Raw genomic sequence first — 25,543 nt, 5'->3', positions numbered from 1 at the left:
TCGTTTTTCCCGGTTAAGTAAAGTAGGTACTACTAGTATAAACGCTTCGGTACCGTTACGGCTTTATCTTAGCACCTCTCCGCCTCCTTAAACTTATCTTATCGGTTCCGGGACTTCCTAGCTATATATTTACGGTACAGACGCTTTACTTCTTAGGTAAGGGCGGTTAGCTCCGCGTTCTACTACGGGGTAAACGGGAGTCCGGGGGTATTAACACGGCATCACGGTGCTACCTTATCGGCTAGGGCTATAATGTCTTTAATTAGGGTATTAAGTACTATATCGGTATCTTCGGCTATTATAATTGGGCCGGCCTAGTACAGCTACGCGGCGGCGAGTTAAGAAATCTATAAGGGGTCGAAATCCTTCTAGACCTACCTAGGCCGGGCCGGGTCTTATTATAGTATTGCAGCAGTATTGATTACTAGATAGATAAAGGCTATCTATAAGTAGTGGTCCGATCCGATAACGGTCTTATAGGGCCGCTATACTTATAGTAAAGCCCCTATATTACCTATGTATGGTTAATAATGCTAGCGCACTAGCCTGGGCCCTACTATATAATAGTTATAGGTAGGGTAACTGAGTCTAGATTCTACTAGATTATAAGGTTAAGGAGGGTATCGGCCTTGGCATAATAGCGCGGTAACTAGGACTAAAGGGGGTAGTATAGGATAAAGTCCCTTATAAGGATATATCGGCCCCGTAGCGGTGCCGCGTTAAGTATATTCTATAGGGGTATATTCTTACGTATCCTAGCTAACTAGTAGTTCTTAGAGTAGATTAACTAGATTATAAGAGCGTTATCTCTGGTCCTAAATATAACTGCGTAAGCGTCGTGGTAGGCATAATATATCGACTTGTATAAGGGGTATCTTTTATATATATAAAAAAGAGTATAGCCCCCTCCCTAAACTAGTCGATATATATTTTAGGAGAGATGGGCTAGGCTTTTTATGAAAGGGTTAAGGCGGGGTTCCTGAATCGCTATTAGGTTATATTCGGCGCCGTACCGGAGGGCGAGCTCCCTCCACGCCTAACTTCTCCGTATATTCCACGAAAATACGTGGATACTTATTAATTAGAGGGAAGGGGGGAGGGGGGGTGAGGTTAACATAACGTACCCGGTATAACCGGGGTCTAGCGCTAGAGCTTCTAGTATAGTACCTTATTAGTCCCTCGAGGGATTATATAAGCGCTTATTAGGCTTAGTATCGGGGAGCCCTCCTAGCCTTTAGTCCTCTTCGGAGGGTGTCTTCTACCCCTTTAAAGGAGTCGGTCTTAATCCTAGGAGATAATAAGCGGGGAGAAGATCTACGGCTACTACGGGTATACCGCTTCGGTCTAGTGGGGAATATTAAAATCTTAAGCTTAGTATTTATACGCCTCCCGGCTCTTCTTAGGCTTTTTTTTTTAGTAGTTAATATAAGTCGTCGAAGGTATTATAGTTCCCGGTATAGGCCGCGTAATAGTAGGGGCGCCCCGGCGCTATAGTATCGTAATATTCTAGGTCTTATAGGTATACCGATTCGGGCTTAGCATAGTAACGGTATACCGTTTCTATTATACTACAGCCGCTAGCCATATAGCTAAAGTATAGGTATTTATAGCACTTTAAGGGGCTTAGATTAAGATTATATAGTTTATAGATATAGCTACCCCCTTTAAAAAGGAGTGTACTCCAGATAAGGCTTACTACGCCTTTTAGGGAAGCCGATTCGATAAGGAGAATTATAATCCTACCGGTACCGCGGCGGGCTACTCGCTACCACGCTTAGAGGAATCTTGCCTTAGGGTTTATATCTTATAAGGACGCTAGTAGGTCTTCGTCGGATAAGGCGCTAAGGACCTCCTAAGAGATCGCCTTAGTGTTAAATAGGTAGTCGTAAACAGTGAAAAGGTAGGGTTAAGTAAGGAACTAAGTGTGATCACGATAGGATTATGATAGGGTTAGAACGTGGGTGTAGCTAAAGAATCAGATTAATCGCTAGCCTCCCTCTTCTAAGGGGAGGCTCCTCCGCTTCTTAAGACTGCGTTCCGCTACTCCTTAAGAACTGCTTATTTGCTTCCTCGAGGGCTGCCTTATTTGCTTCGAGGGACTATTCTGTTTACTATGTAATAACTGCTTTATTTACGCCTTAAGGGGTCTTAGACTAGGCACGCCTAGGCCCCCTGTGGGTTTATACTAGGGACCTATCATAACCACTGCTATAGGCACCTAATATAGCGACCTCCCCTAGATACTCCTGTCCTTAGGAGCGCCTAATGCGTGCCGGCACCTCGGCTCCTCCGAAAACCTAGCCTCCGAGTCCGTTCTTAAATCCTAAGCCCCTCGATACCCCGAACCAGAGCCCTCTATAACGGGGCCCTAATAGGTTCCCGCCTAATACCTATACGGAGCCCCTTTAGCCGTGGCTTTAATCTAGGTGGACCCTCTCTCCCTTTATCTATTAACTAAGGCTATTTCCTTTTATACTTCCGAATCCGGCGCCGCGTACGGCCGAGCCCTATTAATTCTCCTATAATCGTGTTCCTACCGGGAACCTAAGGGGTTCCGGGGTAAGTCCTTCCCGGGCTATCGAATCTACCCTTTTATCCTCGCGGATTATCCCTTTAATCTATCTATAAAGACTCCCTTTTATAGTGTTATATAGGCCCGATGTTACTCCTTCCGTGAATTTCGTGACTTCCTTCTTTATACTAAAAATAGGTATCTATATAACTACTATAAGGGATATCTCGTAACCTACTATTACTCCCTCTTCCTATTCCTTTTCTTCCTCTTTTATACTTAATTTTTCGATTATACTACTCTTTGTACGTTTTCCCCTTAATCTAAGATATCGCGTACTAATAACTTATAGTCTCTATTAATTAAATAACTACCGTATTATAAGTGCATCTAAACGTCTTTAGCCTATAATACTAACTGATTATATATCTAGTATAGTTACTATAACTTCCTAGAAAGATAATAATAAACGGGCCGCTACTCCTACGAGTATAACGCAGTCCTCTAAGAGGATTAAGATCGTGGTTACGGCGTCGACCTTATAGTCCGCTAAGTAGTCCGCCACGTAGCCTACTACGCTAAAGCCTCCTACTCCTACCACGGCTACGTTATTATTAACTACTACGCCGTCGGTTATTCCACGCTAAAGTGTAGTAGATATCGGTATAGGCGGGGATCTAAGGGCCCCCTATATACGTTATACAGGTAAGTTAGTAACGATTAACTTTAAGGAAAAAACATATACTATCAAGGCTATAACGTGCCACTATACCGATAATAGTCGGCGGACGAATAAATACTACTATTACTCTAAGTATAATAGCCTTAAGTACCGCATAGTAAGTTATATATCCTTATCGTCGTCCCAATACGCCTTTATTCCCCTTTATGTCTCTCTATTATTCCTATAACTATAGTCCCTCCCTTTATAGACTACTCCGTCGGCCTATTTCTAATATATATAATAGCTCCCTATTACCGGTAATAACGCTGCCGAGTAGCTATAAAAGGTTTTAGTTATCGCTATCGAGAAAGGTGGCCTAAACGAGAGTCGCCGTGTAAGTATTACTATATCCCTTCGTTAACCCTATATAATACCCTTACTAATCCTCTATAGTACTAGGCTATAGTAGTTCGATACTAGGTTATTCTTAGAGAGGCTCTAGGTTAGGCGACGTTAAAGGTTAACCGGTTATCTACCGAGGAAGCTATAGCTACTCGGCGTTAAGTTAAGGAAGTTACCGACGCCCGCTAAAGAACGGCGGAAGATATCCATAAAAGGCTGAATAGTATAGAGTCGCTCCTTATGTAATTTATTGGGCTATAGTAGTAGCGTCTTACTATCGAGTAAAAACGCCTTAATATTAAATAATAACGCCTTACGTTACACGGGCGCGATCTTACGGCCTAGGAGCGGACGGCTACTACCTTTAAGTAGATAGCTACTCTTAACCTAGGCTAGGCTTAGGCCTAGGAAGACCTACTTATACCCTTAGGGTCTGTCTTAGCCCCCGCGGGGGTTAGCTTTATAGGTAACGATATATTTAGCGATAATAGTAGTAACGTGTAACCTTAAGGCTTCGTGCCGTAGGGTCCGTAAGGTCCGCCGGACCCTTACGAAGTGCCCGACGATAACGATATAGTGCCGGCCTTATTAGCGAAAAAGGGTAAGAAGGCTTTAACGCCCTCGACTCCTTTATTAGGGAAGAAGAAGAAGAAGTAGAAGGCGAAGACGCCTTTATCTTTTCGGCCTTCGATAATATCCGCGGGTAATAGGTAAGAGGAGGGGACGGCGGCTACTACCATGGGGTAAAGCTAGGTATATACGGAGGATAATAATAATAAGGTAGCTAGACAGGAGCCTACCCCTCTAGACGATACGTTAGTGGGGTTTAAGGACGCCCTAAAGGGGCCGTGATAGTATATATAGAGGAACGGTTATTTGTTTTTTAGGTTTTTTACTAGCCTTCGGGTGAGGATTTTCCTTTTTCTTTTTCAACCAGCTTTAGGGTATTCCTATCGTAACCCTAATAGTTCTAACTATACTTCGCTATAATATAATCGTGTCCTATTATAATAGTTAATTAACGGGAAAAGCGGTGGTAAATAAGGTTTAAGGGCGATAAGCTATTATACTAAAGGAATAAGAACGGGGTCGGGGGCGGCGTTATACCCGAAATATAGAAGGATAGTAAATACGGCGACGACCTCTCAAAGGAAAATAAAGATCGGGAGTAAAACGCTTAAAAGGAAGAAAATAGTAACCGAGGCGATAAGACCTATATAGTTCCCGTCTAGATTAAGGGGGGGTCCCCGCCTAAGAATTTATCTTTACTCCCCATTAAAGGGGTTTTAGGTCTATATAGTCGATATATACGTTATGTCTTTATCGGGTCCCCTAAAGGAATAGTGTATAGACCTATTAGGTTCCGGACTATCTTATAGTAAAGATACTATAAGGAGGGGGAAGGATATAATAGCGCCCTTACGTTATATCTATAAGGTTTCCTGTAGGAATAGTGTATAAACCCCTTTAGTTTCCGGGGGGAATATTATAGGAACCCGTATAATCCCTAGTTAGCCTCGCCTTAAAGTAGGCGTCGACGAGTTTATCGGGGACGTTCCACTTTAGCTCCTAGGTATTCCCCTCGTCGCTTTACCCTACCTATTTAATCAGGTATTAACGTCGCTTACCCTAATATCGATAGTCCAGGATAGCTTCGACCTCGTACTTATCGGAGTCTAGTTTAACGTCGACTATAGGTGGTTCCGGTTATAACCTATCGCGGGACCTCTATAGTTTTAATAGGGATATGGGGAAAACGTTATAGATCCTTATACTTTTAGGCAGCACTAACTAATAAGCTAGGCTATACGTGCCGATAATCTTAGTTACCCTATAAGGGCCGATAAACTTATCGCTAAGCTTTTTTAATAGTCTTTTCTAGCGGATATTCTTCGTCGATAGCAGGATATGTTCGTCCACTTTAAACCTCCGCTAAGCACGGCCGTTGTCATAGTACCGTTTGTAGGATACCTAGTCTCTCCTAATAAGATCCGAGATAAAACAGCGCTAGGCTATAAGGTACTCCGCACGGCGCTCTGCTTTAGCGGCGCGAACCTTACCTACCCTCGGCAGCTATATTTTGTTAGAACCTCGGGGGTTATAGCCTATCAGGGTATCGGATAGGGTATAACGTATCGTAGAGTGCTACGCTATACTATAGGTAAATTCTGCTAACGGTAAACGGTTAACCTAATTATCCTATTCCTACGAATAGAACACACGCAGGTAATACGTAAGGTTCTAGTTCTATCGTTCCGTCTATCTATCCATCTACGGATACTACGCTATAGATAGGCGTCGTGCTATACTAAGGCAGCGATATAAGGTAGCCTAAAAACGACTCGTAAATAATATCCCGCGATTAGACATAATACTATCGGGTAAGCCGAAAATATGGAAGATATAGTGCTATAGGGACTCGACTAACCCTTTTACTATTAGGGTATTACTCGTAGGGATATAAATAGAGTATTTCGTTAAGCGATACACTACTATAAGGATAGTAACCCTTTTACGGCCTAGGCTATAGACCGGTAATAGCCCTGTAATACAGTTAATAGATATCTCTATAAACGGGCGCTAGGGTACTAGAAGACTCGCTAGCTCGCTATATAGCTTATAGTGCCGCGGTTTAGTGCGTTGATATATAGTATAGGTAGGCATAAACTACTATGTATCGTATAGGATATAGTCCTAGAAATAAAACTCCGATATCCTCATAATAGTCCTTATAACCCTATAGTAACCCACGCTAGGTCTATTATAGAAACACTATAGGACCTTTTATCGGAGGCTAAAGTGGTCTAGTATAGAAACGCGATTCTTAAAACGAAGAATACCACTACTCCTACACTAATATCCGTACGTGGTATCGTTACCGTGGCCCTCGCGCTATCTAGTATAAAAAGGGTTATCCGCTTACGCCTCTACCACCTCTTCTAATAAGGTGGGGGAATTAAGAGCGGGAAAAATGGGGTTAGACTCGGGGGCAGTACGGGAACCACGCTGGTTCCTAATAAGGCCTAAAATAAAACGCCTCGATATAGGCTCTAGAAAAGAATTATCCGCTGACGTCTTAACCACTAATATAGGAGGGGCGGAAATAGACACTAGGGTAGTATAGGAACCACGCTAGTTCCCGGTATCTCCTCCTATCGTGCCGGAAAGGGTAATAGAAACATAAGCGGATAATCCTTCTTCTATCTTAGAGTCCTTTTTAAGGCATTTTACTGGCGTTACTTCTAGGGGGGTGGATAGAGGTGCAGGTTCAATAACCACTACAGAATCTACAGAAGAATAATAATAGCAGGAAGATTAACCTAATCAAGAGGTATAGGAGGCACGTGGAATAGGGTAAATAAGCCCTATAACGCCTTCCACGCCTCCGGCGGCACCTGCTTTAATAACGCCTTCTATAATTACACCTATAATTACACTAATAGCACCTATTTTCCGTCCTCTAATAACTGTAAACGGCCCTCCTATACCACCAACCGGAACTACGGATCTACCGCCTATTTTTAAACGGCCTAACGATGCCGAAGATTAATCTAACGATACGGCCGTAACCGGCGATACCGTCGAGATAGGAGTATTATCCCCTGACTAATCGATTCTGAAAGAGGAATTAACGACTACCACCGCCGTTAATCCGGTATCTACGGCTCCTGCTACGGCAGAGCCACCTACTATAGCTAAGTCTTTATAAACCTGCTCTTCCACTGCTATAGCTAACTAACCTGCTTCTAAAAGCAGAAGAAACCGCCCTCCTACTATTCTAACGGCCGCTACTAACCAGCCTGCCCGTAGTAGGCGTCTAACCGACTATTATACCCCTCCTTCCTTTTATACCTTCTATGATTAGATCGAGATACCGAAGAAGCCGCTACTACGCCGCGATATACCTGAGGAACCTCTAAACTAGTCTTAAATACTAAAGAGTCCCTATAAATTAGAATGGATTAAGGCCGCCTCCTAGGAGGTCGGCACGTTTAGGTTAATAGGCACCTTTGAACGGTGGGAATAATCCTACTAGTTGGAGAACGGCTCGGGACTAACTAAATCCGTTCTAAGGCCACTAGACCTTAAATAGGTTTTTAAGTATAAGGTCGATCCTACTGGTTATGTTAATAAGTTTAAGGCGCGTCTTTACGTTCGAGGGGATTAATAACCTAATAACCACCTTAACGCCTACGCCTCCACCCTCGCTAGAAGGATCTTTAGGTCGCTAATAGGTATTATAGCCTACTTCGATCTTAAGACTCGGTAACTTAACACCGTTAACGTATTTACTAATACCCTGCTTAACGAGGAAATCTATATTAAGGACCCTGCTGGTTAGTAGTTGCTCTAGTCGGCTACGGGCCTTACAGCCCACGAACAGCTCGAGGACCTTTTAAAGTAACGCCCTCCTATATAAGGCAGAGGGATTTAACGGCTACGCCGGGCGTTATATAGCCTTCGGCGTGCCCTAAAGCTATAGAACTAATAGCTCTCTTCCGTACTAGGTAAGTACGGTTTAAAGTAATTAACCGAAGACGATTACGTCTTTAAGAACGAGGTCCTGATTACTTTCTTTACGTTAATGATATTATCCTGATCTATCGTATGGAATATTAATCTGCTGCTAATAACCTAGTATAGCAGATGCAGAAGAGCTTCTAAATCAGGGATCTAGGACTAATTAAGTGGTTCCTTAGAATCCGCGTGGGACGCGATCGTTAATAATATAAGCTATAGTTATCGCTTAATAACTATATCACCGATAAGATAAAGGCGTTAAAGGTGGATTATAGAAGTCGTAGGGTTAAAAGCCCTCTTCCTTATCCTGACGTTCTGGAACCTGCCAACTAATAAGCCTCCGAGGAATTAATCCATCTATATCTTCGGAAGGTCGGTTCTATTAATTACGCCGCCTATTAGACCCGGCCTAACGTCTTTAAAGCCGCATTGAGGCTTACCGAATTTAGCACTAATCCTTTAAAATAGTATCACGAAGCTGCCGATAGGTGCTAAAAGTATCTCGGCTCGATAAAGACTCTATGCCTTTACTTCGGACCACGTAAAGACCACTAAAAGCCTACACTCTTCTATACTTCCGACGCCGCCTTCGTAGACGACCGTAAGACTAGGTACAGCTTATAAGGGTATATAACCCTGCTATTCGGGGGTCTTATTAACTCTGAAGTAAATAAGTAACTACGCGTCGTGACCTCTAGTACTAAGGCCGAGCTAGTAGCCCTTTCTGCTACTACTAGGCAGTATATCGTGACGAGGCGTTTAATAAAGGACCTTACCCTTACTTTTAAGGAGGAACCACTAATAGTATACTACGATAATTAATAAACTAAGTAGCTACTAGAATCCCCTAGGCCTTAGGTTACCTCGAAATTAAAGTATCTCGATATCCACGCCCTTTAGATCCGATAAACCGTTTAAAAAGGGACCGTCTCGATTAATTGGATCGCTACCCACGATATAGTTAGCGATAGCCTTATAAAGATACTGCCCCCGTAGAAACGCAGGGTGTTTATATATCTGTTAGGGATAGAGGTCCTAAGCCACGGGGCTTAAGGTAATTTATAAGAGGCGCGGTGTAGAGTTTATAATCTGCAGCCTAGATTGACCGTGGTTTTGGTGCCCTTTAGATTGTTATTTAGGCACCCGTTTTTAACGTGGTTTTAAGGTCAATTTAACCACCTGTCTTTACACGTTTTTGACGTTTTTAGGTATAAAAGGCGTGCGCTTTTTAATAAGCCGTTCTTCAACCGTTAGATTGATATCTAGGCCACTGTTTTACCCTGGATTTACGGATTTAAATTGAGTAAAACAGTCAGGATTAACCCTGCAGTTCTGGGGGGGTGTGTTAGATGCTATAGCCACCTTATCGGGGTGTGACAAACCACATTATGTTGGACGTGTGGAGTACCTCGCTCCTATATATCCACCCTTATTTCCCCTCCTGTTTCTGTATAGTTAGAAATCCCCGTGAAGTATTATAAACTTCACTTAGATAAATACACACATAATTCCGCGTACCTTATTTATATTCTGACAATATTATTTGGATCCTATCCGGTCTTTTCCGGTATCCTCTCTTATTATGTCCAAATACCCGAGGTCCCCGAGATTCGAAGCCCTTAACTTTTCTAGTATAAAATTAATAGTTAAGGGAAAACGCCCTAATAAAAAGGATCTAAATCCTCCCTATTTAACCGTTTAATTCAAATCTATCTTAATTAGTTCCTCGGTCCTAATTAGCCAGATCTACTTAATCGGATCTATATCTATCGGATCTACTATGCCGTCGGGGGCCTTTATCATCGCTACGGCTTTAGCGCGTTTAATCTCGTTATATAGTTATTTTAACCACTTAGTATAGTCCTTTTAATCCGTTAAATGAAGCTATTACTATAGTCTTTTAATCCCTGCCTCCGGTAATGCCTTCGTTAAACCGTCCGTGATTATATCCTTTGTGTTAACGTATATACTCTTAAAGAGGCCTTGCTATACTGACTAGCGCGCCTACTAGTTATAAATATCGACGTGCCATAGCCATATTCGAAGGAGTTATGCCTTTTTATTAACGAGGTTAATAGTCTGCTGATTATCATAGTATAGTTATAGTTATTAGTAATCTAACCGAAGCTTTAAATCTCTTAATATCCGACTAATAAATAACGTCTCCTTAGCCGCCTTAGTAAGAGCGAGTAGTTCCGACTCTATTAACGAGGTCATAACCGTCGGTTACTTACCCGCCGTCTAATTAATAGTGCCGCCGAAGAGCTTTATCGTATATCCCTATAAACTCTTACGGTCTGGATTATCCCTAAAGAACGCGTCGTTTACGGTTAGGAAGACTCTATCTCCACCGAATTCTAGGCAGTAGTGCCTTATATAATATAAGAATAGCAGTACTTATTAAGCCCTTTTAAGGTAGTTAGAGGAGGGGTTAATATTATATTAGGAAAGCTTAAAATAGGCGAACGCGATATCGGGTCTTATCACGATAGCAGTATATAGAACTAAACCTATTATGCCCTAATATTAACGGACTTCGGAAAGCGATACACGTATACCGTCGCGTAATATTAACGGCTCTATACATAATAGGACCTTTAGTAGTTTTCGGTAAAGGATATCTACGTAGTATTTAACCGCGATCTTCTTTATATAAGAGGATTATAATAGCTATAACCTCTACATAGCTTTATCCCTTAGAACCTTAATTTCTAGGAATTACCGGATTTCGTCGCCTCCCTATACCCTATAGCTTCGTTTAAGGGCAGGCTCGAGGTTATCGGCGTCAGTCTTATAATCTCTATAGTAGATAAGTCCGATATCGTTAACGTAGAAGAATAGGATTACACTATCGCGGATTATAATATAGGGGTTATTAGGCACGGCCGTGAATTCTATCTTCTATAGCGTGCCGCTAAATTCCTCTTACTATAGTAGTAGCGATACCCTTAAGCCGAAGAGGGCTTTCCGTAGTAGTAGTACCTCGCCTAGCACTGTATAGCCTCACGGTATCTTTATAAACACTTCCTCTTTAAGGCTAGCGTTAATAAACGCGTTAATAGCGTCGAACCACTTTATTTTTAGGTTAAATTAAGCGGCGATCGCTATTAGTATATAGAAGGCCCGCGAGGCTAATATAGCGGCGTAGTTATCATTAGTTTCTAAACCGGTTTTATTCATCCTCTTATACTATAAGGCGTGTCTTATACTTAAGGAGGGTGCCCTCCTTATTAAACTTATAGGTATATACCTATCTATTAGTAAGGACTTATTACTTAGCCTGATTACTACCTACCTCCTACTAGTAACCTGTCTATTAGTGGCCTTTAAGGTATTCCCCATTAGCCTATAACCACCGCTCCCGTAACGGGTGGAGGTGTGTATTATAGTAGTAGTTTAGTGGAGGCGGGAGATCCTTACGGGTTAGGCGTGATAGCGGCTAGGAGGCGTTAGAGAGAGATGGATTTATAGCACCGATATTGCTATTATGTATAGCCTGCTTCCTCGTGTGTATAGGGTTATAAGTTCTCATAGCGTTAAAGAACGCCTTCTCGGTACTATCATTCTATACCTTCTCGGTCTTATAAAGGCTTACGATAGTTCTCGTGATAGATAGGCGCACGGCTAACAGGCGTACGGCCGATAAGCAGCCTCTAAGGGTATCTATAGCTGCCCGTTAGTGGCTATCGTCTCCTTGTACCTTTACACCCCTGAACACCGCTAGTGCTATAAGGAACGCGCGCGCAGGATATTCCGGGGATATTAGAGGCGTGGGAAACGGTTTAAATCTCGTAGTGGTAAACCGTGGAGTATCCGTAGTAATAGCGGTGTCCGTAGTAATAGCGGTAGACTCTTTTATTATAATAATAACGGCCTCGCCTCCGTCTATAATAATAGCGGTAATATTAGAGTCTTCCGACTCGAGATCTAATACGTTTACGGCTATACCCTTTAATAGTAGCTTATTCGCTATATTATTAGATGAAGTGATACGGATAGATTATAGGCGTTCGCTAATTTCCTTAGCGGAGGCTATAGCTTATAGCGTTTTAATACGTCCGTTAAAGGTCTTATCTTTATTAAAGATTATATCTTTTATAGTAATAATATCCGTTAGGTATAGTACTTATACACGGAAGCTATTTAAGGAATAGTATCTAATATAACAACCGATCTATACCTTCGGCTCTAGCCTTTATAGGCGGTTTCATTTAGCCTAGGTATCGCGTGTCTTTATAAAGACTTTATAGCCGTATAGTCGTAGGTATATAAGGTTAGGTTAACGGCCACGTAGGCCTTCGTATAGCGCCTTCTAATCATTAATATATTGTGGGGTTCTATTATATAGATATATAGTAGGCTTAAAGATCTTAGGCTAGATAGATATAGGCAGATTAGCTTTAATCCTTATGGCCCTCGCCCTTCTTTTAACGATACCTTTAATCCATTCTACGACGCCGTTTTAATCCTATAAATATAGTGCCGACGGCTAGGCTTCTACCCCCTTGGTAATAAGGAAAGTAACGACTTCTAGATGCTAAATTATCTCGAAATCGCCTTATAGGATATATAGCCTAACGTCGAATTAGGTCTTTATCGAATAGACCATAGTCTTTTCGGTTACGTAATGGGCCGGATTGCTAAGAGTGCAATACGGGTGGACGCTTATAGAATCTGCACTATATAAAATACAATGGCAGCGTTTCCCTGACGGTCTAAGATAGTTATAATTATACATAATTGCCTTAATTAATTTTAACCTATTTTATAACGATTTTAACTACGCTTTATCTGATAATTAAGAGTCTTACTTACTAAGTGAAGATATACCTATTTTACCTACTTTTTTACCTCTACCACTACTACCGATTTAAGAAGCTATCTAGCCGCGCCGATGTAGCGTGTTAATCTATAAATAACTATTAAGATATCGTATCTTAGCCCTATTACGTATAAGACCTATAAGAATTCGGAGCTCTGGCGACGCCTATACGCATCGGTTTCCACCTATAATAACGTATAGCGGTTTCTCCGCCTAATCGATCCGACTTAATACCCCGAGGAGCCTATAATACCGAATTGCGACTCTTTTCCCTCTATAACGCCTAAGCGTACCCCTACGTGATATCTTGACCTTACGGACGCTGGCCAGAAGGCGTACGACGTCGAAATCGCGCGCTAGAAGATCCTATAAGCGTAATACGATAGCTACCTAAAGGGGATTAACGCTATGCTGACCTAGTAGGTTAATACTATCGACTAAAGCCGTAGATAATTATTATAAGGAGGTATACCTCGCGAGGTATATAAAGCCGGTAAACACGATACGGATTAGTACTTAGCTACCCGCTAAACCGATACCCACGAGAAGTATATCGAGTATACTCGGTACCCTGCGAATAGCCTTAAGAAGCTCGGGGAGTGGTTAGATAGGTGGTAGTTACTGCTATAAAGCTATAAAGATACCGGCTTAAAGCCCGCTATATATATATAGGTTATAGATTTCTTTAGAGGTAGTCGCCCCTATACCGGCCACGGTTAGACTAAGGCTAAGGGACGCCTTATAGATAACTAAGTAGTTATACCCGAAGACCTTTATACCCTTGGCCAGAAATATATTAATACTAGACTTAAAGACTAAGGAAAACACGGTAACCACCACGCTATAGTATTCCCTACACTGTATACTAGAAGCGAGGAGGGTAAAGATACCTTATAGGCCACGGCTAAGCCCCGTAAGAAGGGCGGCCGTGGGAAGAATAAAGCTAAGAATCCCACTACCGCGGTATCTATAGCTATACCTTCTGCTACTTTAACTAACCGTTCCTCTTCTAAACGCCGCTAATATACTCTATAGAGAGGGTAGATCTACCGCGTATACGCTATACCTAGCCACCATATTAACACCTACTTCTATGTATTCCTAGATACAGTATATAACGACTAAACCCCCTTCGAGAGTACTAACATAACCGTCGAATAGATCCTTAAATACGACCCCGCTCTACGCGCGGAAGTAGAAGAACTACACACCGTAAAGAAGATAAAGAAGGATATAAGCCGGGACTCTATATAGCTTAAAGAAGCGTGACTCGATTATAGTAGCGTCCGTAGCGGCGTCTCCCACGCTATTACCTTTATAGCGGGTACTACTATTAGTTAACCTCCTCGAACCTCTACTATCCTCGATTCCGGCGCTACTATTTATATTTTTTAACGAATTTTCCCGTTTTTCTGATTTTACACCCACTATATATGGGGACTACGTGGTAGCCGGTATTTTATCCCTGTCTATTGAAGGTTACGGTAACGTGACCGTGAGATTAAACGGACTAATAGGAGGCCTTGATTTTTAACTATTAAACGTCCTATACTACGAAGATTTTACCTATAATTTAATCTTAAACTAACGGTTACGACTATAAGAATACTAGTAGTATTAAAAGCCACTAAATAACTGCTTTCGATATACCGATAGATCTATACTATACTAGCTAAGTTACCACTTCGATTCAACCGTTATTAAATATATACCCTCCACTTAATCTGCGGCTGCTTTTCTAGGCTTTTCTTCCACCCGAAAAGATCTATAAATCGACAATACGCTATCTAAGCACTACAGAGGGTATCTTATAGTATCTACGACTAGGGCACGCTAGCCCTGAACCGCTTAGGCACCTAGAAGAGTAGACGTAAGGGGTTACAATAAAGGGACTAATAACTATCGACTATAAGGCCTACGAGCTTATAAAGATTAAACGGTATATTAGTAGGCGCTTTCGTACCGTATCTACCTATATAGGGGAGCGGTAGGCGATTAATTTCACGGATTTTAACTAAATATCCGACGGGGACTTACGGTTTATATTTTTCACCGACCGTTATAGTGGTTTTACGGCCACCTATATTATAAAGAGTAAGCTAGTAATGGATATCCTCGGAATAATTAAGGAATTCCTCGCCTAAGTAGACTACTAATTAGGCTATAAGGTGCGCGTTTTCGAATCTAATAACAAGCTAACTTAATCCCACAATATCACCTAATTCCTACGTGACGAGGGCATCCTTTTAAAGGTATCTACTACCGACACTTAAGCGTAGAACGGGCGTGCTAAACGCGCTGCTACCGTGGTTATTTTAAAGGGTCGTGCGATAAATATCCACGTAAGACTACCGCCGTGTATATAGCCTAAGGCTATTCCCACGGCTATGTATGTCTATAACCGCACGCCACAAAGGTAGTATAATAAGGAATAGAAAACGCTATACGAGGTCCTCTTTAAAAGGAAGCCGATTTTAGTATATATTTAAGCCTACACTTATAAGGCGTACGCGATAACTAAGGACGCCTACAAGGGCACTAATAAGCTATTAAATCGTATCGCTCCACGCCCCTATATCGGCTACCTTATCGGCTACGATTCTACTAATATCTTCCGTATCTGGGTGCTAGGCCGGCGCTACAACCGCTTTCTTCGCACGCGCGATATGGATTTTAACGAATATGCCTTTTTTAACAGCGATATTAACGTCTTTAAGGATAACCTCCGTTAATTAATCGAGGAGTAATTAAAAGACCTAATTAGTCAGATCGAGTAGGAAAGGGCTAGAGATTTACGGCCGTTTACGGACGTATAAGCTAAGGACCCCCCCTTATATATAACTGCTTATTCTAAACCGTTCATACCCTTAGATCCGGGGCAAAACGCCCCCGGATCCCCTTCCTTGACGGTTTGACCATTAAGGTTATAGTCCGTAATACCCGGCTATAAGGGGGTGGAGGAGGCTATCATAAGTTAATCAGGATAAGATTTAGGTTATAAATAGTGTGATTTAGCCGGTATAGCGCCTGATTACCGTCATATCCGCCCGATCCACTACTTCCGACTCTACTAGTAACCCTGCTATCGGTTATAGCGCTGATAGTAGCCGTTATATCAGGAAATCGTGATACCCCTACGGTTATAGCCGTAGGGTTCTAGGATAACGGAATACGGTGCCGTGATACCCCTATAGCTACCGCTATAGGGCTCCTATTAAATAAAGGAGGGCGACTAATATGGTAAGGAGATAGCTAGAAAAGAGACTATTAGGTTACTATATTTAACGCTAGCCGCCACGTCCCTAATATACGTATTATAGATAGGACTCCGCTAACTAAACTACGGTTAAAAAGGACTACTCCTATAACGCTATAGCGGCTTTTATCGCTATTACACGAACCCATGGCCCTAAAGGCTATCTTGGAAAATATAACCCCGGTGGTATCCTCGGGAAGCAGTACTCTGGCGGATACTCCGGCGGTTACTCCGGTAGCCTTAGCCCCGAAGATCTATCGTAAAGAACTCCCTCCTCCTCCGAAAGACCCTTACGATATACCCTCGCACCCTTATGGCCACCTATTTCGATAGGTATAAGAAGACTACCTATAGAGCTATAAGAAGATAGGGTCGTGGATACGGGTACCGGCGTCCGTAGTAGATAGATATCAGGCTCTTAATTCGATATAGGTAATAATATATAAGTTCGATAAGTATAGATTTCTATATAAATATAAGGTAAGGCTTATAGTGTGAGGAGATTAGTAGTATTAATCCTCGCTTAAGGAGATATACGTAGTAACGCTGGCCGGACGGTTATTCCGCGCGTTAATAGCTATCGCGGCCCGTTTTAACCTTACGCTATTATAATTTCACGTTATAAACGCGTTTATACACGCGCCCCTCCTCCAGGATATCTTTATATACCCGCTATTAGGCTTTCTAGCCCTGAGGAGTCGTTTATACCTGAAAAGGGCGTTATATAGATTTAAGGAGTCCCCGCTGCTTTAGTAAAAGCACTTTTCGGCTATCCTTTCAGTGGACGGATTCTAGATAGTGCCGTAGGAACCGTGTTATTTTCTGCGCCGCGGTTTAATCCTATTCTTCTACGTTAACGATATCGTTATTACTTATGAGGAATAAAAAAAGGCGTTGATAGAGTAGGCCGTTAATACCCTATAACGCTACTATAACCTATAAGGTGGCGATTCTCTATAGTGGTTCCTTAGTATTAAGGTTATTCGTGACCGCGTCCCCGTAAAATCTAGCTATTATAACACGACTATGTTACTAAGTTAGAGTGCCTATTAAAGCTAAATAGTAATAGTAAGTATAGTAGTAACTATCGCCTAACGCACCTAATTAAGATCGTAGAACTACTGCCCTATTTAGGGACCTCGACGGATATTAACAGCTATTAACGGAAGATAGAATCTATACTATATATAGTAGTGATATCGCGGCCTGATATCGCGTTTATCGTATCTAGGCTATACCGATTTAACGTTAATCCAGGGCCTATTCACCACAAAGCCGCCGATTATCTAATGCTTCATCTAATTAATAGCTAATCGTTTACGTTAGAACTAGGGGGTGGCGATACTATTAAAATCTATACTAACGCCTTATTTACCGATACCACCCTTAATCGAAAGAGTAGTTAAGCGTACATGATATGCTTATTTAGCGGTATAATCGCGTAGCGCGCTAATAAGTAGGATACGGTTATAACGTTAATAACGGAAGTAGAGCTATTAGTGTTAGTATAAGGTGTAAAAGAAGGTATCTTTATATAACGCCTATTACTTAGTATAGGAGTAGAATTTAACAATCCGGAAGTAAGGATCTTATACGATAATCACTAAACGATTCGATTAGTTAATTAAGAGATTAGCACGTTAATAACACGCCTCCGCTATATCGATATCCACGGCCACTAATTACGTCAAGTAAAGGAACAAGGGTAAATACTCGTAACGTATATTACGAGCGTGGAAATAGTGGTAGACGGATTAATAAAGGCGTTATACGGCGAGAAATTTAAGATATTCACGTCCCAGGTAGGCGTGATAGATATACGGGAACGGTTATAGCAGAAATAGCTAAAGAAAGTCCGGATAGAATACTTAGAGGACCCGGAGGGTGAAGTTAAGGGCGGCTATAACGAATAGATTATATAGCTGGATTATCTACCGATTACGAATAGTTTTAATCGCCTAACTAATATTTAGGGCGATTAGGAGGTGTATCGAATAGACTATAGTCTTTTCGGTTACGTAAAAGGCCGGATTACTAAGAGTATAATCCGAGTAGACGCTTACAGAATCTATACTATATAAAATACGGTGGTAGCGTTTCCCGAATAGTCTAAGACAGTTATAATTATACATAATTGCCTTAATTAATTTTGACCTATTTTGTGACGATTTTGACTACGCTTTATCTGATAGTGTTAAGCGGGGCAAAAACGCCTTTTAACGTATAAAAGATGGAGCTTTAGTCTCTTCTCTATAGATAGTAATCCTATATATAACCTATAAGTATATGTATAACGAATATAATAGACTTATATAGGCCGCTTAGAGATTCCGACTCTTTTAGATTATGAAAATCGATGGCTAGGGCTTTACCAGGCCTTAACGGGTAGAGGGATACTATACGCCTAATCTATATAGGCATTTACGATTATCTATACGCGTTATAGTCTACGGTTCGCGGCCCCTTAATCCTTACCCCCTAAGTGGCGTTAATAATCCTTATAAGGGTATTAGTACCGTAGTGGCTAAGGCGTTTGTGCTACCTTTACGCGGTGGTTTTCTGCGGTTACCGCGGTTATCGTGATCTTCTATACGGGTTATCGCGGGGATACTAAGCCGAAACCGTAAACGCGGTGGCCGCCTTAGCTTCCGCGCGCTTAATTATATACTAGCCGTGGATATCTTGTAACTTATAGATAGGCCGGTTATTAGTAAAGCTAACGATAGTATTATTTATAGTATCCTAGCGGTGGCCTCATAGGCGTAGCTAGCGTTCCGAGATACTATTAGGAACGAACTCCTTATAGTATACGATATTATAGAGGCGTAGTAGCCTTTTTATACCTAATAGAGATTATATACGTAGCTTAACGTCATTATATCCGAGGATAAAAGCCTTATAAATACCTACCTAAAATAATAATAACTTATAAGTAGGCGGTTTAATGACCGTGAAGCGGCCTTAATTATTAAAGACGTGGATTAACGATGCTAAGTCTAGGGTCGCGTAGTATAATAGTGTTTTAGCTTAGTTAATAAAGAGGGACGCTCTCTAATATAATCTTAATAGTATTATCGTATAAGGGCGCGCTACCCCCCCCTTCTTAGGAGGGGTAGACGCTTAGCCGGATACTCGCGGTAACGGAAAGGTCTTTTATAACTATGCTTACGGACGGCGTAGTAACCCCCTGATTTTATAGTATAGTAGTTATAATAGGCGTAGTATTATAGAGTTAATCTTTCTAGACTTCCTTTATTTTACTAGCGGTAGTAGCCCCTAAGGCTTCACGCCTTTTCTATATCGCGGTGTTTACGCTGCTTTTGAAACTATGATTACGTATTTTCTTTTCTATAACTTTCGTAATATCTTCACGGCTATACTAGGTATAAGGGCGTATATCCGGCCTTACGTACTCATAGGCGGTGGTAGTATAAGTATTTTTATATATCATATAAGGCCTCCGTATTACGGGAGGGATAGCCTTTACGTATATATCACTATAGGACGCTTCTTATTATCTTTATTATTAGTAGTATCCTTAGTATCGAGGAGGTTCCTAAGGGTGTTCAAGGTGCCTCTGCTAACTCTAGGCTTTATAGTAAAGGATTATAGGCTCTTTATATTACTAAGAACCGTCCTTAAAGCTTTTACAGAGTTATTAATTATTAGCTTATTTTCCGTAATCTTATCGTAGCTATTAACTAGGTAGTTATTACTCTATTTCTAGGCGATAGGTGTAATAGCTTTTAACGCGTTTCCCCCCTAATAGTCCGCGCTTAATAGCTCTAAAACGCCTATATATTTATAGTGTCTTATTACTGTTTTCTAGTTTATAACCTAGCTATTTATATCCTTAGGTATAGCCTTTATAGACGTACTGTATCGTCGATATAGGATAATATGCCCTGACCAGGCATATATCTGGCTAGCCAGTACTATAGGACCTGGGAGCTGGGATTTCTAAGGGGTGACCTTAGGGTGCCGTAAATAGTGGTAAACTAAGATATCTTCTCTAAGCTAAAAAGGGGGCGCGCCCCCAGGACTAATATACCCACGGGTAAACGCCGTAGGATCCTCGGTATCCACGTATATAATCCTCCGGACACCCTAGTATACGCTATGGCTTTTATAGTATACCCCGTGGGGGCTATAGTATATACTATGGCACCTCTAAGGTACGCTTATAGTACCCGGTAGGGTTCCGAGTCGTATTAAATACCCGGGGTAAAGAAGCCCTGCGTCCCGCGGGCATCCCCGATAACTACGATACCTTACTTAAGGCTTATTATAGTTATATTAGTGGACCGTGGTATAGTTAGGTTTAATAGAAGAAAAGGTATATATTTAGCGGCGCCTTGATAGCGACCGCTATCGTTATTACTTAAAATACCGGGTATTTCCCGGCTAGAAAGATAGAAAGAAAGGAGGAAGTAAGACGTAAAGGAAAAAGAAAAACGATATTAAATCTTAGTGTAAATCACGGCGCGCTATAGGATTCCGCGATCTAGCCTATACCCTCCTTACTAATATACGGAGTTAGTCTAGTAAGGTGATTTCGTTATCCTTAGCGGCCGGCTATATATATCCTATAAGGATACCCTATTCTTTTAGCGGCGTGTATAGGTCTTTAACGGCTTCCTCTATAATAACCTTAGTAGCTATAGCTTCTAACTTAGTCCGGTTAAGCGGGTATACTTCCTTTAGGCTAATAAGCGGACGGCTAGCCTAAACGTGTTAAAGCGCTATATAGTATTAGATAATAGCGACGGCTTTCTCCTAGTCCGATATAAGGAGGTTTAGTAGCGTGTCGCGGCGCGTATTAGTAAGGTCCCTATCTGCAGTAAGGGGTACGAGGGCGACTATACGGCCTATACGCTAAAGGCGGAGGAGTAAGGGGTAATCTACTATATTTTATAAATCGTTCTATACGATACCGTTACGGAGTATTAATAAGACGAACTTAATAGCTAGGCGTGGTAGGGCTATAATATGGCCGCGCTACTTAATAACGGATACCTTTTAATTATACACTATAACGACCTTCTTAATTAGGTTAACGCCTATAATACTTAGTCTAGCCGAGAAGTTTATTATAATATCCTATAAGGCTTTCTCGGTATTAGAGGAGCTAACGATACGCTTAGTGGGTGGTTTTTCAGGGGTTATTATATATACTAGGCATCATATTAGGGACGTTAGGGCTAGTTCTTCGCCGGTACGTACTATAGCCAGGAAATCCTTAACAGAGAGTATAATAGGGGCTACTTCCTTACCCTTAACAGTGGGTAAACCGTGTATATACTTACGGATAAGCTTATTAGTAACGTTAGCCTACCTAGCGTAGTCCTTAAGGTACGCCTTAAGCGCGGGGTGCACTTTACCTATATCCTTCTCCGATAGGATAATATCGTATATCGCTTTAGAAAGGTATATATAGTCTTAGATATATTAGAGTATAAACCCTAGTACCTAAGCGCTTTCTAGCCTTATAGGTATCTTAGGTTATATGGTACCGGCGGATAACGGTCCCGCCGTCGATTCTACTAGGTTAACTTTAGCTTTTAAGTCGATATATACGGTAGACCGGGGGGCCTACTTAACGCTAGGGGTATTAACGCTAACTGTACGGGTAGACTAAGGCGTCTTTATAAACTTTCCTGAGGCCGTGCGAGGGGTATCGGCGTTACGGCCTATCTTAATATAGTCCTTAAATAAGATATTAGGATAGTCCTATAAGGCGAGTTCCTTATTAGTTTTTAGTAGGTAATCTAGTTACGGGAACTATCTGATAAGATTCTTAGCCTTATACTTAGTAATCTCCGTGTTTTTTTTAGGATAGTTTATAGGTGTAAAGATAGTACGATTAAGGTCTCGGGTTTTTAGATAAACATAACCCTATACTTCCCCGTATACGCGGAGTTCCCGGAGCTTACCTTAATAGGATTCCTTCTACGCCGCGAACTATTTACTAAGGGCGCTTAGCTTCTATTCTAAACGCTTTTCCCCGCCGTAAAGAGTAACGGCTCGGAAGTAGCCGGCTTTAGTAAGGCCGGCGCTTAGTTTTTTAGGGTTCCGGAAAGTGCGCTCGAAATAATCCCGGTAATATTAGTTTTTAAAGGGCTAGTAGGAGCTTAATGCCTATACCGCGAAGTGTATAAGTGGCGGGGCGGGCCTAAGTCGTTAAGGCGGAATAGGGGGGAATATAGCTTTCTACGTTAGCTTACTATAAAAGGCGGGGGGAGAGGGCAGTTCGCGCCTATATAAATAGAAAAAGGAAAAGGTATACGTTATAAAAATAATAAAAGATAGTATGGGGAAATATAAAAACGGGGACTATATTTATTATACTAGCGTTTACGGTTATAGTAGTAAAAAGAAGAGGAGAAAAGGGGACAAGGAGAATAACTAGAGCGTTATAGGCGTAATAAACCTTTTCTATTACTTAGCGGAACGCCGTAGTAACCGTGGTTATAGCGGTGGTTAATAGAAGGCACGTATAGGTTATAAGGCTATTCCTACTAAGTATTCGGGGTTACTCGGGGCAGCGGTAACGTTCGTCTTATACCGCGCCCTTAGCGCGTTTTATAATACCTCGGTAACCCCCGGTATACGCTATACATTCTTTAGTCCTTTAATATCTCCTAGCTATAACACCTTCGGAGCCTCCGTTTTCTTTAAGGCTATCCTTAAATTACCTAAGGTCTTTTATCTCGCCTTAAAGATATCGATTAACGCCTACGCCTTTATAGCTTTTTACGGTATCTATATATTCTAGTAAGCTAACTATCCCTTCTATTATACTAGGTATTCCGTATAAGGCTAACCTTATCCTTTACGGGTAACTCTTTTATCCAGGATAGCCTTAACCTTATAGTGCTTATACGGGTTACGCTATCGCTCGTTATCGTTGTCCTCGGCGTCTACCGGGCCTCCGTCTATATTCCGACCGGGTAATAGGTCTTTACTTAAGTCCTTCGCTAGTAGTAGATACGCGATACTAATTACCGGGTATATATTAAGCGTGCTAGATAAGTCGAGGTAGTATATAAATAGCGTTACCTGCTTTAGTACCTCATATAGACCTATTCGTTACTAGCCGATCTTCGTGGAAGGCTTACTAGGTAGATTATAACCGTTACCGAGCCGAATATATATAAGGTCGCCCGGGGTAAACCGGATATTACGGTGCTTTTTATCGTATAGCCGCTTTATATATATCTAGGCTATAACGATAGCGAGCTTAGCGTCTTCCTAGAGTATCTCGCGGGAGACTTAGGGACTAGCTTCTCCGATAAGGTTAAGGGGACTCTTAGTCTTTATACTATATAGTATCTTATTCGGTATATCGCCGAGTACCGTATTAAAGGCGTTATTAAGGTTAAACTATAACGATACGATTACCTTAGTCTATAAAACCTTTAGGTGATCGGCGAGGAATATACGGATAAAGATTTCGACTATCTAATTCTTCTATTCGGATAGACTATCTATCTAAGGGTAACACGCTATAGAGAACCTTAGCGTTATACTTATAGCCTTCTATAGCGTCTGCTAAAAGACTAAGAGGAACTTAGGGTTATAGTCGGAGATAATAGATCGGGGGATACCCTAATTATCTAACTAAAGCGCCTAAAGTAATAATAAGGCCTAGTCCTCGGCGGTGTATATACTATAGCCCGGAATAAATAAGGTGGCCTTAGTAAATTTCTCGGTAACGGTTAAAAGCGAGTCGAATAAAGGGAAGCCCTCCTTTTATTAGGGAGAACCGGCTAAGGGAACCTCGGGTAAACTGATAATAAAATCTATAGTAATAGTATAAAAGGGGATTAACGGCGTTAGGATTAGCTATATTTCGCTAAGAGGATATTCGCGGTTAGTTCAGTTAGTAGCGTAAACCTAATAATTAGCGATATAAGACTTTACCTCCTTATATAGCCTAGGAATAGCGAATTAGCTAACAAGGTTATACTAGGTACGCTTAGCGCCGAAGTACTAGCGCGTATTATAGGTAGCACGAATAAATTCCTAATATAGAGCGAACGGTATATAAAGACGGCGTTTACTATTTTACTCTATATAGTATAGTAGGCTATTATCCTCCTTAAAAGGAATCTTAATCGTGGACGAATAATCTTTTACCTAAATAAGTAAAAGAGTCTACTATAGATTATTAGCGTAACTATCGTAGATCCTTTATTTTATATCCGGATCTATCCTTAGCTCGCTAAAATAGTAGACCGCCTAATTACACTAAATCCTTTCTAGCTCTCCGTTATCTCCTCCTTCTTCTACTATATCCGTGGTAAGGAGCCTTAATAGGGTATCGGCCACTATATTTATCTTACTAGGGATATAATAGTAGTCTAACTAAAACTAGCTGTGGAATTCGGAAAAGAGAATAAGCTTTATATTTAACCGGGTCTTATTAGTGCTAGCTAGCGCCGTGGACTTTATAATTCCTATAGTAGTAGTATAGTCCGTTAGGATAACGGTCGGATTTCGGTAAACGGATTAAATAATAGTCTAAGTCTTATAAATAGCCTAGATAAGGCAGGCGACCTGTAGTTCAATCGGCTAGTACTTTTACTCGGCGGCGTTAAGCCCATTACTAATACAAAGCACCGGGCGGACTAAGGTTTTACGGATAGTTCCCTTAGTAGGCTATTTAGACTTATCGACGAGCTGGAAAAGTATAGCGGAAAAGCCGTATTCCTTAAAGGTATCTAGCTAGATAAAAAGGATCTTTATAGGATTATAGTAAAAGAGATAAATATTAGAGGTAAGCGTATCCGCAATATCCTTAAACGCGGCTAACTCCTCGGTAATTAGCTTAACCACGGTACGCCTAGTATATACCTTATACGCCTAGCCTACATCCTTTCCTAGCTTTTATACCCCGGCGAGAAAAGCGGTCTTCTAGCGCTATAACGGGCTAATACGGTAGGAGAACCACGGGATAAGGTGCCGAAGCTAACCCGTTATACCGATCTATTATTTAAGGGCTTAAAGAGATTTCGGGGGTAGTACCTTATAGAGGGCCGCCGTGCGTTCCTTAGTATTTAATAGGCTAAGGGCGTTAACCTTAAATCCTAGTAGCTAGACTAACGGGTACACGATAAAGGACTTATTAGGGGAGATAAAGATCCTTTTACGATTAAAGAGGGATAAAACGGACTTTAGGTAGGCGGCGTGCTTAAACTCGGAATCCGAGGCGATTAAGATATTATCGATACAGGCTATAGCGAAATCTTTATACGGCCGAAGAAGCTTATCTATATATCACTAAACATGTGCCGGGGAGTTACGGAAACCTATAAGAGCGACCTTAAAACGCTCCTATCCTCGGTATAAGATAATAGTAAACCG

This window comes from Sodiomyces alkalinus (assembly GCF_003711515.1).
Source record: "Sodiomyces alkalinus F11 unplaced genomic scaffold SODALscaffold_3, whole genome shotgun sequence".
Lineage (NCBI taxonomy): Eukaryota > Fungi > Ascomycota > Sordariomycetes > Glomerellales > Plectosphaerellaceae > Sodiomyces > Sodiomyces alkalinus.
The sequence above is the reverse complement of the archived record's forward strand: the minus strand, read 5'-3'. Positions refer to the sequence as shown.